This window comes from Hibiscus syriacus, unplaced genomic scaffold, assembly GCF_006381635.1.
Source record: "Hibiscus syriacus cultivar Baekdansim isolate YM2019G1 unplaced genomic scaffold, ASM638163v2 tig00110515_pilon, whole genome shotgun sequence".
NCBI classification, from domain to species: domain Eukaryota; kingdom Viridiplantae; phylum Streptophyta; class Magnoliopsida; order Malvales; family Malvaceae; genus Hibiscus; species Hibiscus syriacus.
The window spans coordinates 1,927,418-1,941,703 of record NW_024062769.1 but is presented as its reverse complement, the minus strand read 5'-3'; positions in this window follow the sequence as shown (position 1 = coordinate 1,941,703).

The window sequence follows — 14,286 nt, the reverse complement described above, 5'->3', positions numbered from 1 at the left end:
GGAAAAAGAGTAAATTTGTTTACTAGTGTGATTTAAGCATTAACTTCTATAAAGTTATTTCTACAAAGTTGTCAAGTCTTCTTATTAAATGATGTGGATATTTAGACTTTCATAGTTAAGATGGAAAATGTTTCAACTGCTTGAGAATATTTTTAATGGATCCGAAAAAGTTACACGGATTACCTCAAGAAGGAAATAAGAAATTTTAAAATAAAGGTATTCTATTCAACTTGATCTCGAGTGTGAGGATAGCGGTAAACCCTATGGGTCATGGTACAAGTGTGAGTTGGACATGTAGTAAATATTCAATAAAGATTCAAGGGGATATGTTCCCAGTGAATCAGATGGAATTATCATTTGACAAGTTTAAGATCATATTGGGTATGGGTTGTGTCTCAAGAAGCGATTATTTTAGAAAGATACGGAGGATTTGGAAATTTTAGTTATTGGAGAAAAAGCAAAATCATCGCCCAAAGTGATATCAATAATGATTGCGAAGGAAATGATGTCAGAAAGATGTATAGTTTTTTGTTTGTTAATGTGATAGATACTTAAGTATTTAAAGTAGGATTGTATGATATTCCCACAACTCAGGAATTTATAGATGTATTTTCAGATGAATTACTTGGGTTACCTTCATATTGAGAGGTGGAATTCAAGATTTATGGTTATAAGGGTATTGAGCATGTTTCTATGGGTTCGTATTGAATGGCTTTAACGAGTTAAGAGAACTAGAGGCTCAATTACAAGAGTTGATGAATCAAGGTTTCATCATACTGAGTGTTTCACCTTGGGGAGTATTTTTGTTATTGGCGAAAAGAAAGATGAATCTATGTAGTTATGCATAGATAAGGTAGCAATAAAAGAACAAGTATGCTCTTCTGAGGATTGATGATATGTTTGATCAATAAAAAGCACAACAATGTTTTCGAAGATAGACCTTCGATTAGTATACCACCAATTAATGATTAAGAGGATGATATTCCAAAGACAACTTTTCAGACTCGGTATGGACACTATGAGTTGTGGTGATGCCATTTGGTTTGTATAATGCCCTTGCAACATTTATGGATTCGATGAACCAAGTATTCCAACCTTATTTGGATCAATTTGTGATGGTATTTATTGATGATATTTTTGGTGTATTCAATGTCGAGAATGGAGCATGATGTTTATATTCGTATTGTTTTTTAGAATTTTTTTAGAAAAGTTATATGCCAAATTGTCCAAGTGTGAATTCTAGTTGGCAGAGGTTGTTTTCCTTGGCCATGTTATCTGGGCATAAGGCATAAGAGTAGATCCCAAGAAAATTCATGCTATAGTAGATTGGAAACCCCAAAGAATATTTCTGAAGTTCAGAGTTTCTTGGGGCTTGTAGGTTACTATTGAAGGTTTGTGAAGAACTTTTCGATTTTAGCTTCACTGTTAACCAAGTTTTTAAGGAAAGATGTGCCTTTTGTTTGGACGAAGAAGTGCCAAGAGAGTTTTGAAATGCTAAAGAGGATTTTTAATAGAGGCACCAATGCTTGTATAACTTAAGTTGGGTAAATATTATATGGTTTTTTTAGTGATGCATCTCATAACGGCTTGGGATGTATGCTTATACAAAAAGGTAAAGTTGTGGCATATGCCTCGATAAGTTAAAGACTCACAAGAGGAATTACCCTACACATGATTTAGAGTTGGCAGCATTCGTGTTTGCTTTAAAAATTTGACGTCATTATCTGTATGGTGAGCAGTGCTATATTCATACAAATCACAAAAGCCTAAAGTACTAGTTGACTAAAAGAAGAACTAAACCTAAGACAAAAGAGATGCATAGAGCTTTTAAGGGATTATGATATGGTCATTGTTTATCACCCAGGGAAGATAAATGTTGTTGCTAATGCACTTACGTAAAACTTTTGCAGATTTACGAGCTATGGATGTGCGATTAGTGTTGAAACAAAATGGCACTGTTGGCTAAATTAAAGATAAAACCGATGTTTTTAGATCGGATAAGACAATTTCAAAGAAAAGGGAAAAATTGTTTGGTAAGAATTGCACAAGTAGAAAATGACGAGATTAAGGACTGTTGAGGTCAAGTCCGATGGATGTTTGTAATATCGTGGGAGACTTTGTATTCCCGACGATGAAGATCTAAAGAAAGATATTCTTTTTGGGGCATTAAGTCTGTTGACTATGCATTCAGGTGAAAATAAGATGTACCAAGATTTAAAAAGTTGGTTTGGTGGCATGGTTTGAAAAGAACCGTCACAGAAATTGTGACAAAGTGTCCAACGTATCAATAGAAGAAAATTGAACATCAAATATCTTTTAGATTGTTACAACCGATCTCAATTCATGAATGGAACGGGGAACGAGTCACTATGGACTTTGTTACAAGGCTACCTTTGACACCTAGAAAGAAATATTCAATATGGGTGATTATAGATAGATTTACCAAGATAGTTCACTTCATTTGGTACGAATATATTATTCGATGGATAAATATGATGAGTATACGTATAAGAGATAGTTTGGCTACATGAAGTGCCAGTATCGATCATATCCAACAGAGATCCAAGATTCACTTCAAGATTTTGAAATTTCTTACATGAAGCTTTGGGTACTCAATTGAATTTCAGTATGACCTTTCATCCACTGATGGATGATCAGTCGGAGCGTACTATTCATATATTGGAAAATATTTGCCTTCAACAGAAATTGCCTACAACAACAATTATCAATTGAACATCAAGATGACTCCTTACAAAGCTTTATATGGGAGAAAATGCCAAACACTATTAAATTGATTTGAGTTAAAATATCGAAATATGGTTGGCCCTGATTTATTGAAAAGGTTGAGGATATAATGAAAATAATTCAAGACAATCTCAAGATGGCATCTAATCGACAGAAGTCTTATGCAGACTTGAAGCGAAAGGAGATTGAATTTCAAGAAAGTGATCAAGTTTTTCTGAAAGTATCACCTTGGAAGAAAGTATTGCGGTTTGGGCGCAAAGGAAAAACTGAGTCTCAGATTTATTGGACCTTATGAGATTTTGAAAAGGGTCAGACCAGTAGCTTATTAGTTAGCTTTGTCTCCCGAATTGGACAAGACCCATAATTTTTTAATGTGTCATTGCTTAAGAAGTACCTATCAGATCCATCACATTTTACAACATCAGAGGATATAGAGATTCGACTAGATTTGACTTATGAATAAGAACCAGTACGGATCTTGGCTCGAAAAATCAAGAAACTACGTAACAAGATGATTCTTTTAGTTAAAGTGCTTTGGTAAAAGCATAAAGTTTTAAAATTCGAGGACAAATATTTCTTAGGGGGGAGAATTGTAATATCCAAAACATCGGTCAGTGACTATAATGTAAGGATTTAAACTTTAGTGGTTTAATTTGAATAAAATGAAAAGTATAAGGATTGGTTTTGTAAATTGTGGTTAAGACTATTTTTTAAGGATGGAATATTATAGGGATATTATGGTCTTTTATAAGGAAATGAATTTAATATTCATTTCTTTTAGAGATATTTATTAAGTGTTTAATAGTGGAAAAAGGATAAGGCTGAAACTTTGGGTTTTCTACCTTCTTCTTCTTCTCATCTTCCCTGTAACTCCATAGCAAAGGTAAGAATTCTTCAAGTTGGTTTTTCCTTTCATTTTTGGATTGGTTTTGAAACCATAAGTGATATAGAAGCTTAAAGAAAGCTTAAGAGTGAATAAAACAAAGAGATTGTGATTTGTTAGTGATTTAATAAAATGGGTTTTTAAGTGATTTGATGAAATTTGGTCAGAAATTTGAGTTTAAAAGCATATTTAACTTTTCAAAGATGTAAATAAGAGATTTAGAGCCTTAGAAGTGATTAAAAACATGTTTGAAAATTTGGTTTGATTTTTAGTTTTGAGTGTTCTTTGGAGATTTTAGATGTTATAATGAGATTTATTGATGTAAGTTAGTTGGGTTAAGTGATGATGAGTTTAAAGGTATGGCTATATATAAGAGTAAGAGATTAATAGAAATTTGGGTAAAAATCGAATTAAAATACGTAAATTTTGGGTAAAGGTATCGGTACTGGAAGAACAATATCGATACTTTAAGGTTAAATTGAAGGAAAGAGGATGAACACGATGATCAGTATCAATACTGATTAAAGTAGTATCGATATTAATGTGGATGTATCGATACAAAGAGGAAAGTATCGATAGTGTAATTGAAAAATGGATTTCCAGAATGCAAAAATGGTATCGATACTGAATTGGGTATCGGTACTATAGAAGAGAAGTATCGATACTATAGGAGGGGTACCAATACTATTCAGTCTGAAATTTTAAGTTAAGATGAATTTTAAAAGAATTCAGAAATAATGGTAATTTTGAGTATTAATATTTTGTATAAATGTTAGTAAGGATTCTACCATTGTATTTTATATTATATGTGATTATGGATGCTTGTGTAGTTCGTGATCAAATTTGTGATACAAACAAACCAAAAAGGCAAGAAAAAAGTTCAAGAATAGTTGGACTTCGTCAGTAAGGCATAATATTGAGATATACCATGTGAGTGCATTTTATGTACTTGTATGAGATGAGGATGTCTTGCGATGAGTCAACCTCGAATGTTTTGATAAAAGTAGGTTTTACATTATTTTTTGATAAATTTTCATAATGGTTATGAAAATAAATTTACAAATAATTTTACAGAATGAAATGCTTTAAAATGAATGGATGAATTTTTATATGGTTTTAACAGTTATTGATGTTTTAGAAATAAATGTTTAATATGTGAATTAGACTTAAAGGCCCATTGTATGTGCATTAAGAGTCATAGGTGCATTTCGATATACATTTGTATATGATGGTTATCGATGCATTTTGTTTAAAGCATATGTTGCATTTTCGTATCAGTACTATATGTACTTTCGGCACTAGATGTGCAACCATTGTATTCATTATGAGTTTGTGAATTACCATTTCAACATACATTTGTGTATAAAGGTTATCGATCAATTTTGTTTAATGAATATGTTGCATTTTTGTATCAGTACTATATGTACTTTCGGCACTATGTTTGCATCCATGGAATTCATAATAAGTTTGTGAATTACCATTTTGGCACTATGTATACATCCATGGAATTCATAATAAGTTTAGGAATTACCATTTCGACACTATGTGTGCATCCATGGAATTCATAATGAGTTTGTGAATTACCATTTCGGCACGTAGGTGCAACGCATGTACCTTGAATTCTTATTCAACATACATTGGGTAAATAAAAGGATAAATTGGAAAAATACTGATTGATAGGTATGCTGTGCATACTGAATATTGTTTCACAGGTTATGTGAAAGAAACTTTGTTTACCAAGTCAATTTTATGTATTATTATGATTTATACGATTTAATTCGTATTTGATATTTTATGTTATACTTATGTTTTGGTTACACCTCATTTGTATTATTATTATGCCTCACTAAGTATATACTTAGCATGTGATTATTTTCATGTGTAGGTAAAAGCTAGGATTAGAAGTAAAGAGTACATAGCAACTCCAAGCATCAAGGAATATATCTACAATATTAGTAAGACATCCTATGATGAAATTTTAACTTAGTTTAGTGGCATGTACTTATGAATGTCATATTAGCTTTGTTTAACTATTTTGGAAAATGGTTTGTAATGGATCAACTGAATCGTTTTATATTATTTTAAATATGGATAATATGAACTAGCATTATTAATTTAAATGGACATGTTTAATATATATGTATATATATTTGAATAGTTTTTTATAAAACCATATTATAAAATTATTTTATCTAAAGAAACAAGATTTTACTGGTTTTCAAGTACTGAAAAGGTTTTAATAGTCATGTGACTTGTGTACGGAAGCGTATACATGAAATGGGTGTTATTGTTAGAAGATTGGAAACGCAGACTCTAAAGATGGGCAAAACATTGGCTAATAAGTGGAAATACAAAGAACAAAGACCAGAAAGAAAGCAGCTTTCTTAGCATGCATATATGCCATTACCAACCAAAGCTACTTTAACCGCTTTGAATACTCTTATTTTATTACAATTTTTCATCAGTATCTTATCCTTTGTTTTTGTTAGTTTCAAAAAATACCCTAAATGTTTAATTAAATAATCATTTTGGTCCATATTCTTTTTAATATTTTGGCCTCAACATTTCATTTGAAGATAAAAAAGCCTCTATTACTTGACTGAATAATCACTTTTGATTTTATTCTTTTTTAAGCATTTTAACCCTCAATATTTCATTTAGTGCAAAAGAATCCCTATTTTAAAGTGTTGTTAATTTGTTAATTAAGTGTTTCCATCCACAAAAGGATATTTTCGCCTCAAAATAAAATGTTGGATCTGAAATACTCTAAAAATAATAATAAGATCCAAAGTGATAATTTAATCAGATGTTATGTATGTTTTTATTATTATGGCAATCCTTTGTTTTTTTCCATTTTGAGTTTTAACCTCATTATATAAAAGTACACTTGTATCGTAACTTATGACTTTTAAACCCCATAACTTGGGCATAATTTTCTTGGTTTACACCACTTTTTTTAGCATCTAGAAGATTATGACAACATGCATATCGAAACTAAAAATTTCAATAGCTAAAAGAAAAGAGTTTTGGATAAAGATATCTTTAAGAAACGTAAATAGGTAGAACCCTCGTTTCAAGCAGGTTAAGTAAGAAATTTTTTCAAAATGTTTATTTATGGAAATCTAAGGCGTGGGCAAACGGTTGCTAAAAGAGCTAAAAGGGGAATCTGCAGAGTTTTAGACAGAGTTGGTTGATGCTAACTTTTTAGAATTTGCCCCGGATTCATTGAACAACTCGATGGTCTGCCTACCAAATGGGCCAATCAGATATAAATATGATGGGATCTCAAGCAACTAAGCTCGTGCCAGTTGTAAATCATGTGTGAAAACTACAATACTATATAAATATATTTTCTTATAGAGCAGATGAATAAGAATGAGAGTACAAAAAATGTTCACCATGTTTGATTCAATAATAATTTTTAGGTTGAACTATAAGTTTAGTACATAAACTATTACTTTTGTTTTGTTTTGGTGTCCAAACTTTATATTTTCAAAATCATACCTAACGTTTAGTTTAAGTTTTATTTTGATACCCGTTGTTAAAAACATAATGATAATGTTCGAGTATCACCATAAGATAGTGTCACATCATTATCGAAAATAAAATGCTATGTTAGTAATTATATTAGTTTTTAACGGTGGTGTACCAAATTGAAACTTAAACTAAATAAATAGGTATGATTTTAAGAAAATGAAGTTTGAGTATCAAAATGAAACAAAAATAATAATTTATGTACTAAATGTGTAGTTTACCCTAATTTTTATTTCTATTTTTTTAAGAACTTTACTCATACCATTTCATTTTAAACTATTTTTTATTTTTTTAATCACCTCAGTCATCAATGTCTGATTTTAGGTCAAATAAGATAATTTTTGAATAAAAATTGTCTAATAAGATTAGGTATAATATTTCCTAAATAATATAAAATATTCAAAATTTGATATTATAAATGAAAATTTGATCAATACAAATTATTACAAAAATTATTATAAGATATCTTAATTAAAAATATATTACTTGAGAAAGTACATTTAGCCAGAGAAGGAGCTAGGATTTCAACTTGAAGGGGCAAACTATAACTTTTCTAAAATTTGGGAGGACAATTTTATAATTATCCCATAAATATATAAATTTTATATATAAATTAAAGGTTAAAAAACTTTTGGCTTGGCGGGGGGCCACAACCCCTCCTGAGCCCTTAGTGGCTCATTCCTTGCATTTAGTTGGTTGGTTTAGTTGTTCATCTATATTCTCTCATATTCTAAGTTATGGATTCTAGACTCACTAGAAACATTTTCCCCTTCTCACTAAATAAGATTAAAATAAAATTTAAAATTTATTAAAAATAAAAATAAATCACTTTAATAAACTAAACAAACAAGTATAAATAGACATGAATTTTATTTTAATACGTTTCCTCTTTATTTCTTTCTAGTAAGCTAAAAGTACAGGCTGTAGATATTATTATAGTCCAAGTTATAACTTAAAATACGGTTAAGCTAGGGATTTAGATTTTGGTTCTAAATGAGATAAGATAGATTGTGTCATACTCGAGATCGACTCGGTTAAACCTCGATAAATACTCGACTCGAGTTCTTAACGAGCTGAAACGTGCTACTTGATACTCTACTCGAAAAGCTTGCATGCAACTTGAAAATGTAATATATTAATATTTTATTTTATTTTAAATTAATTATTATAATATTAACATTTTGTCTTGATTTTTTAAAAATATACAATATAAAGTTTTCATGTATTTAAGGTTCGAGTTTAAGTTTGAGTTTGAGCTTCAATCGAGTAAAGTTTAAGTTTTTTTTCATTTTGAGATTTTACGAGCTTCAATTCATAGTTTCGAGTTCAATTCGAGCTTGAAAACTTTAGGCTCACGAGTTTTCAAGTCAAGTCAAACTCCATTTTAAAATTTTCTATTTGAATCGAATTTAATAATACTTGAGCTCGACTCAACTCAACTCAACTCAACTCAACTCAACTCATATAGGGTATTACTTTAAATCATTGAACATTGGTGACCAAATATAGATGCTTTTTGTCTCATTGTCTGAAATAATTTTAAGTCGAACGATTATTTTGATACTTTTTTAGAGCTTATTTTATATATTACATATAATATTATTAATTTAATTGAGGTTTGAAAAATCGCAAGCAACCAACCATTTGGGGGTTAGCAAATGATGAGATATTTTCCACATGGGTTGTCCTATTCGGTCAGTAATTTATGGACACTTCCCCCATTTTTCTAAATACAAATACAAATTATTGATGCCAAATATCAATAAACAAGGATTGTTGAGATTAACTAATTCTAATCTTGGCCAATAGGATCTTTTGCTTGATGTGAATCCTCAATCGAACAGTGTGAATTGTGTGTTGGATGAGAAATAATACATATTAGGATACTGATTAGTAGGTTAATTATAATATAATATCTATTCATGATATTTTTTTAATCATTAGCAACACACATCTAGTACAATTATTAACTCAAAACTTAAAATAGACTTATACTCTCTTTAATAACCAAATCCACTCAATTGATTCCACATGGACTACTATTGATATAAGAATTGTCTAGTATAAAGTATATTAAAACTATCTTAGCAAGGATCACTTTTTTTTTAATAAAAATGTCCTTTCTCTGATTATAGTAAATAAAATTTTGAATTTTTAAAAAAGTCGACAGCTTATCATAGATGTAATCTCGATAATTTATTATTATTATTATTATTATTATTATTATTATTATTATTATTATTATTATTAATTTAAAATATTTACAAGATAATATATGTCTAGAATCTTTTCTAATTCAAATTGATTTTATTTTTCAGATTGTATAGGCAAATAAAATGACCACAATTTTAGGTATTCACTTAATTTTGCTAAGTATAGGTGCTTTTCTTCTAGTATTCAAGGCTCTTTATTTTGAGGGCGTATACGATGTCTGGGCTCTGGGAAGGGGAGATGTAAGAAAAATGACTAACTTGACTCTTAGCCCAAGTGTTATATTTGGTCATTTACTAAAAGAGAAAATAACCTCAGTGATCAAAAATCCCATATAATATACGATTTTAACCAACTTTTTCTGGATTTGCCAAAATGACCAACAAAATCGCAATGCGATCGCTAATTCGCAACGCGATCTCCATTATCGCAAATCAGTTTCCAGATTCGCAACGCGATTATGACTATCGCAATGCGAATTTGGAAAATCGCAATGCGAATTTGGAAAATCGCAATGCGAATTTGGAAAATCGCAATGCGAATTTGGAAAATCGCAACGCGGTACTGACTATCGCAATGCGATAATACAAAATCGCAACGCGATACTGACTTTCGCAACTCGATACTTAATTTCGCAACTCAATACTGACTTTCGCAACGAGATAATACATAATCGCAATGCGATTTTCAAAGCGCCATTAGTATCGCAAAGCATATTTTATTTTCAAATTCCAAACACGAATATTAATATATTGGAACACTGAACCGTCCACAGTATATCCCGTAATCACAACTCATAACCTAAAACCTAAAATTACAACTCAGTCCCATCTCCATCTCTCACTCTCTCACCCATCTCCGACGAAATTCGTCCCCATCTCCGGCGAAATCCGTCTATCTCCATCTCTCAGAGCCACCCTCACAATTAGAAATGGAAAATCAACCAAATCAACCACCGAGGGTTAGTTTTTTTAATTATTTTCTTTTTGAAATTTTTGCATTATTATTAGGTTTTTCATATTGAAATTGATGATAAGTTTACTGGTAATTTCAATAATAAATTATCCATTTCACTTAGATTGCTTATTAAATCAACCGAGAATCGCAACGCGAAATGAAAATCGCAACGACAAAATCGCAACGCGATTTTATTCTCTCGTTGCGATAGTCAAATTCGCGTTGCGATTTTCATTTTCGTGTTGTGATTTTCATTTTCAGAAACTATTCTTCTTCTGCAAATTGAAACTTGAATGAATTGCATTACTTCAACCAAAAAACAAAGACAAATAAGAAATTCACAGTGTTGCAAATTTAAGTTTGAAGAATAAACTACTACTCTTTATGTTTATTATTGTTTTTGGTATATCTTCACAGTGTAGTTTTTGGTATATCTAACTTAGTATGTTTATTGTTTTTGTAGAACTTTTATTCGGCTCAATTGACCTTAAGAAATAAAGTCAGCCTGGCCAAAACAATTGCGTCGAAGCTTTCACCTGCATAAAGAAAAATGTTTGAGGATACTTGCTTCAGGCCATGGCTGAAAGTACAACATCCCGGTGGAGATGTGATGTTGACACACCTGTTTCTTCAAACCATGACTAGGGATCTACCAGATACTATACAATGTCGTGATGAAGAGATATGGTTTGATTTTCCACCGGCGTATACGTGTTTTGGGCGGGAGGAGTTTTGCTTAATCACCGGTCTACGCTTCGGACACGATGATGTAGGTCGGTACACTAGACACATTACCCGCCCATCATGGTTATCCCGGGTTTTTCCTGAGCTGGAGAGGCCGAATCTACACGTGGAAGACCTGACGATATTATTGAATAAGAAAGATGGTTTTATTCGGATGGATGACGTCGATGTTGTCCGAGTATGCCTTCTAATACTTTTGCATGCCGGCTTTTTAGGCAGAGAGGCCAGACAACCTATTCCGAATGATCTAATCAAATTGGTAGAAGACCTAAATGCGTGGAACCTGTTTCTATGGGGCTCGTATTTATGGAAAGCTACATGGAATAAGTTATCGTCTGCCTTGGATGATCGAAAAAGTTTGCATGGCGATGGTTCCAAATACACTTTGACAGGCTTTATTTGGGCCTTTAAGGCAAGAATTTTTATATAATGTTTCCAAAATTTTTAAGTAATTATTTAACAATTACTAATGTTTGTTATTATATTGTTTGTAGATTTGGATATTTGAGGCCTTTCCCGCCATGAAGACATATGCAATAAAAACTTCAAATGATATTCCCAGGGCTATTTCCTGGAAGAGGAAACAGCCCTTGTAATGGGAAGATTTACTACGGTATACGACAATAAATAATGTAAGTTAACATAAATACTACCATATGTTTATAAATAAGTTATTACTAGTACACGTTTAACTTTGTTTGAGCTTTTATATTGTTAGGAGGCCAACACTCCATTACAGAGGCTGACACCCACGGAAGCTGAGCTTGCCACTGATTGGTGGCAAGCTAGTAAGCATTTTTTTGATGGCACGGATGATGAGCAACCTCCACTTCGGGAGCCATCACTCACCCAGAGCTATCACCTCACCCAGAGCCATCACTTGATCGACCCGACTATACACCTCCACAATGACAGCCATCACCTATTCTATCATATCATCGAGCCTCTTCTCCACCATCACCGCAAGATAGGCGACCGGAAAGATGCCACGACGTTTATCTCCTTGTTCTCCACCTCCACGGGATGAGTTAGGAGAGTTACGTGATGAGGTCAATGCCTTGCCTGAGGAGGTCGGTACTTTACGCAAAGACGATGGTGCATGGCGTGTTGAGGTGTCTACTTTACGCGGTGAGGTAGCCGCTCTACGTGAGATGGTAGCATCGTTGCAGAATGAGGTTCATACTCTACGCAACGAGGTAAGTTTAAGATTTTTCATATTTAACTTGATGATAAATTTACTCGTAATTTCACTTAGATTAACCATTTCACTTAGATTGCTTAATAAATTCATTCGGTTGCTGCCAATACTGCTAAACTATTTTGTTAGTATTTGTTTTTGATTTTGTTTTTGTCTTTTGGTTGAAGTAATGCAATCCATTCAAGTTTCAATTTGCAGAAGAAGAATAGTTTACTTTCGCAACACGAAAATGACTATCGCAACGCGGAAATGGCTATCGCAACGACAAAATCGCAATGCGAAATGAAAATCGCAACGACAAAATCGCAACGCGAAATGAAAATCGCAATGCGATTTGTGTTTTGCGTTGCGATTTTGTCGTTGCGATTTTCATTTCGCATTGCGATAGCCATTTCCGCGTTGCGATAGTCATTTCCGCGTTGCGATAGTCATTTTCGCGTTGCGAAAGTAAGTTTCGTGTTGCGAAAGTAAACTATTCTTCTTCTTGAATGTTTATATATGTTGTCCTTTTAAATGTTTATATAAGTGCTTACTTCTGGAATGTTATCTGATGCATTTTGTGAACTATGATAGAATAATGACTTGGGTGAATACAATGCAAGTTTGAAACATATTTGTCTTTGTTTAATATCATGTCTGTTTATTTATTGATTTATGTATTAATTTTTTTTAGCGGCCCGATAAGGTGGATGCTTTACGTCGGGTTTTCCTTGCACGACAGAGTTCACGCATCAGACGGCGTGCACGTGCTATTACATCTCCGTTCACCCCAATGGTGCGAAGACTCCGCAAGAAGAAGCCCGACTCACCTGTCATTCCTCAAGAGTCCCCTCCAATCGTTCAAGAGGCCCCTATCATCCCTCAAGAGTCCCCCCCACCGTTCAAGAGGCCACTGTCATCGTTGAAGAGGTCCCTCCCACCATTCCAGAGCCTGATTCACATGGGGTAATATATCGAATTATTGAGAAACCCCCACCGTTGCCGGACATGATGGATGAGAGTTGGCTCTCGTATGAGTTACCGGCTAATACCCTTCCGGTATCTGAAGTAGAGAGGAGACAACTACCGGAAACAATTCTGGATAATACCCTTTGGGCTAAGACCGCAGTTGATTTTTATCTACATGAGCGGAGCCAAGGGTGTTACACTGACATAAGCCGAAAAAAATTTCTACAAAAACAATAAACATACCAAGTTAGATATACCAAAAACTACACTGTCAAGATATACCAAAAACAATAAACATAAATAGTAGTTTATTCTTGAAACTAAAATTTGCAACACTGTTTTGTCTTTTGGTTGAAATGAAAATCGCAACGAGATAATGAGAATCGCAATGCGGAAATGACTATCGCAACGAGAGAATCGCAACGCGAAATGACTATCACAATGAGAGAATTGCAACGCGAAATGAAAATCTCAACGAGAGAATCGCAACGCGAAATGAAAATCGCAATGCGATTTTGGTTTCGCGTTGCGATTTTTATTTCGCGTTGCGATAGTTATTTCCGCGTTGCGATTTTCATTCTCGAAACTATTCTTCTTCTACATTACTTCAACCAAAAGATAAAACAAAGACAAATACTAACTTCACAGGCTAAACAGTTTAGCAGTATTGGCAGCAATCGAATGAATTTAATAAGAAATCTAAGTTAAATGGTTAATCTATATTGAAATTACCAGTAAACTTATCATCAATCTCAATATGAAAAACCTAAAATAATGCAAAAATTTCAAAATAAAAATAAAAAAAAAAACTAACCCTCGGAGGTTGATTTTCCATTTCTGAATGACTGTGAGGGATTTTTGACTGTTAATGGTTGTGAGGGATTTCACCGGTGATGGGGACGGAAATCTTTGGAGATGGGGATGGATTTCGCCGTAGAGAGTGAGAGATGGAGATGGGACTGAGTGTTGTGATTTTAGGTTTGAGGTTATGAGTTGCGATTACTGTGGACGGTTCAGTTTCCGATTTATTAAGAAAAAATTCGTACTTGGAATTTGAAAAAAAAAA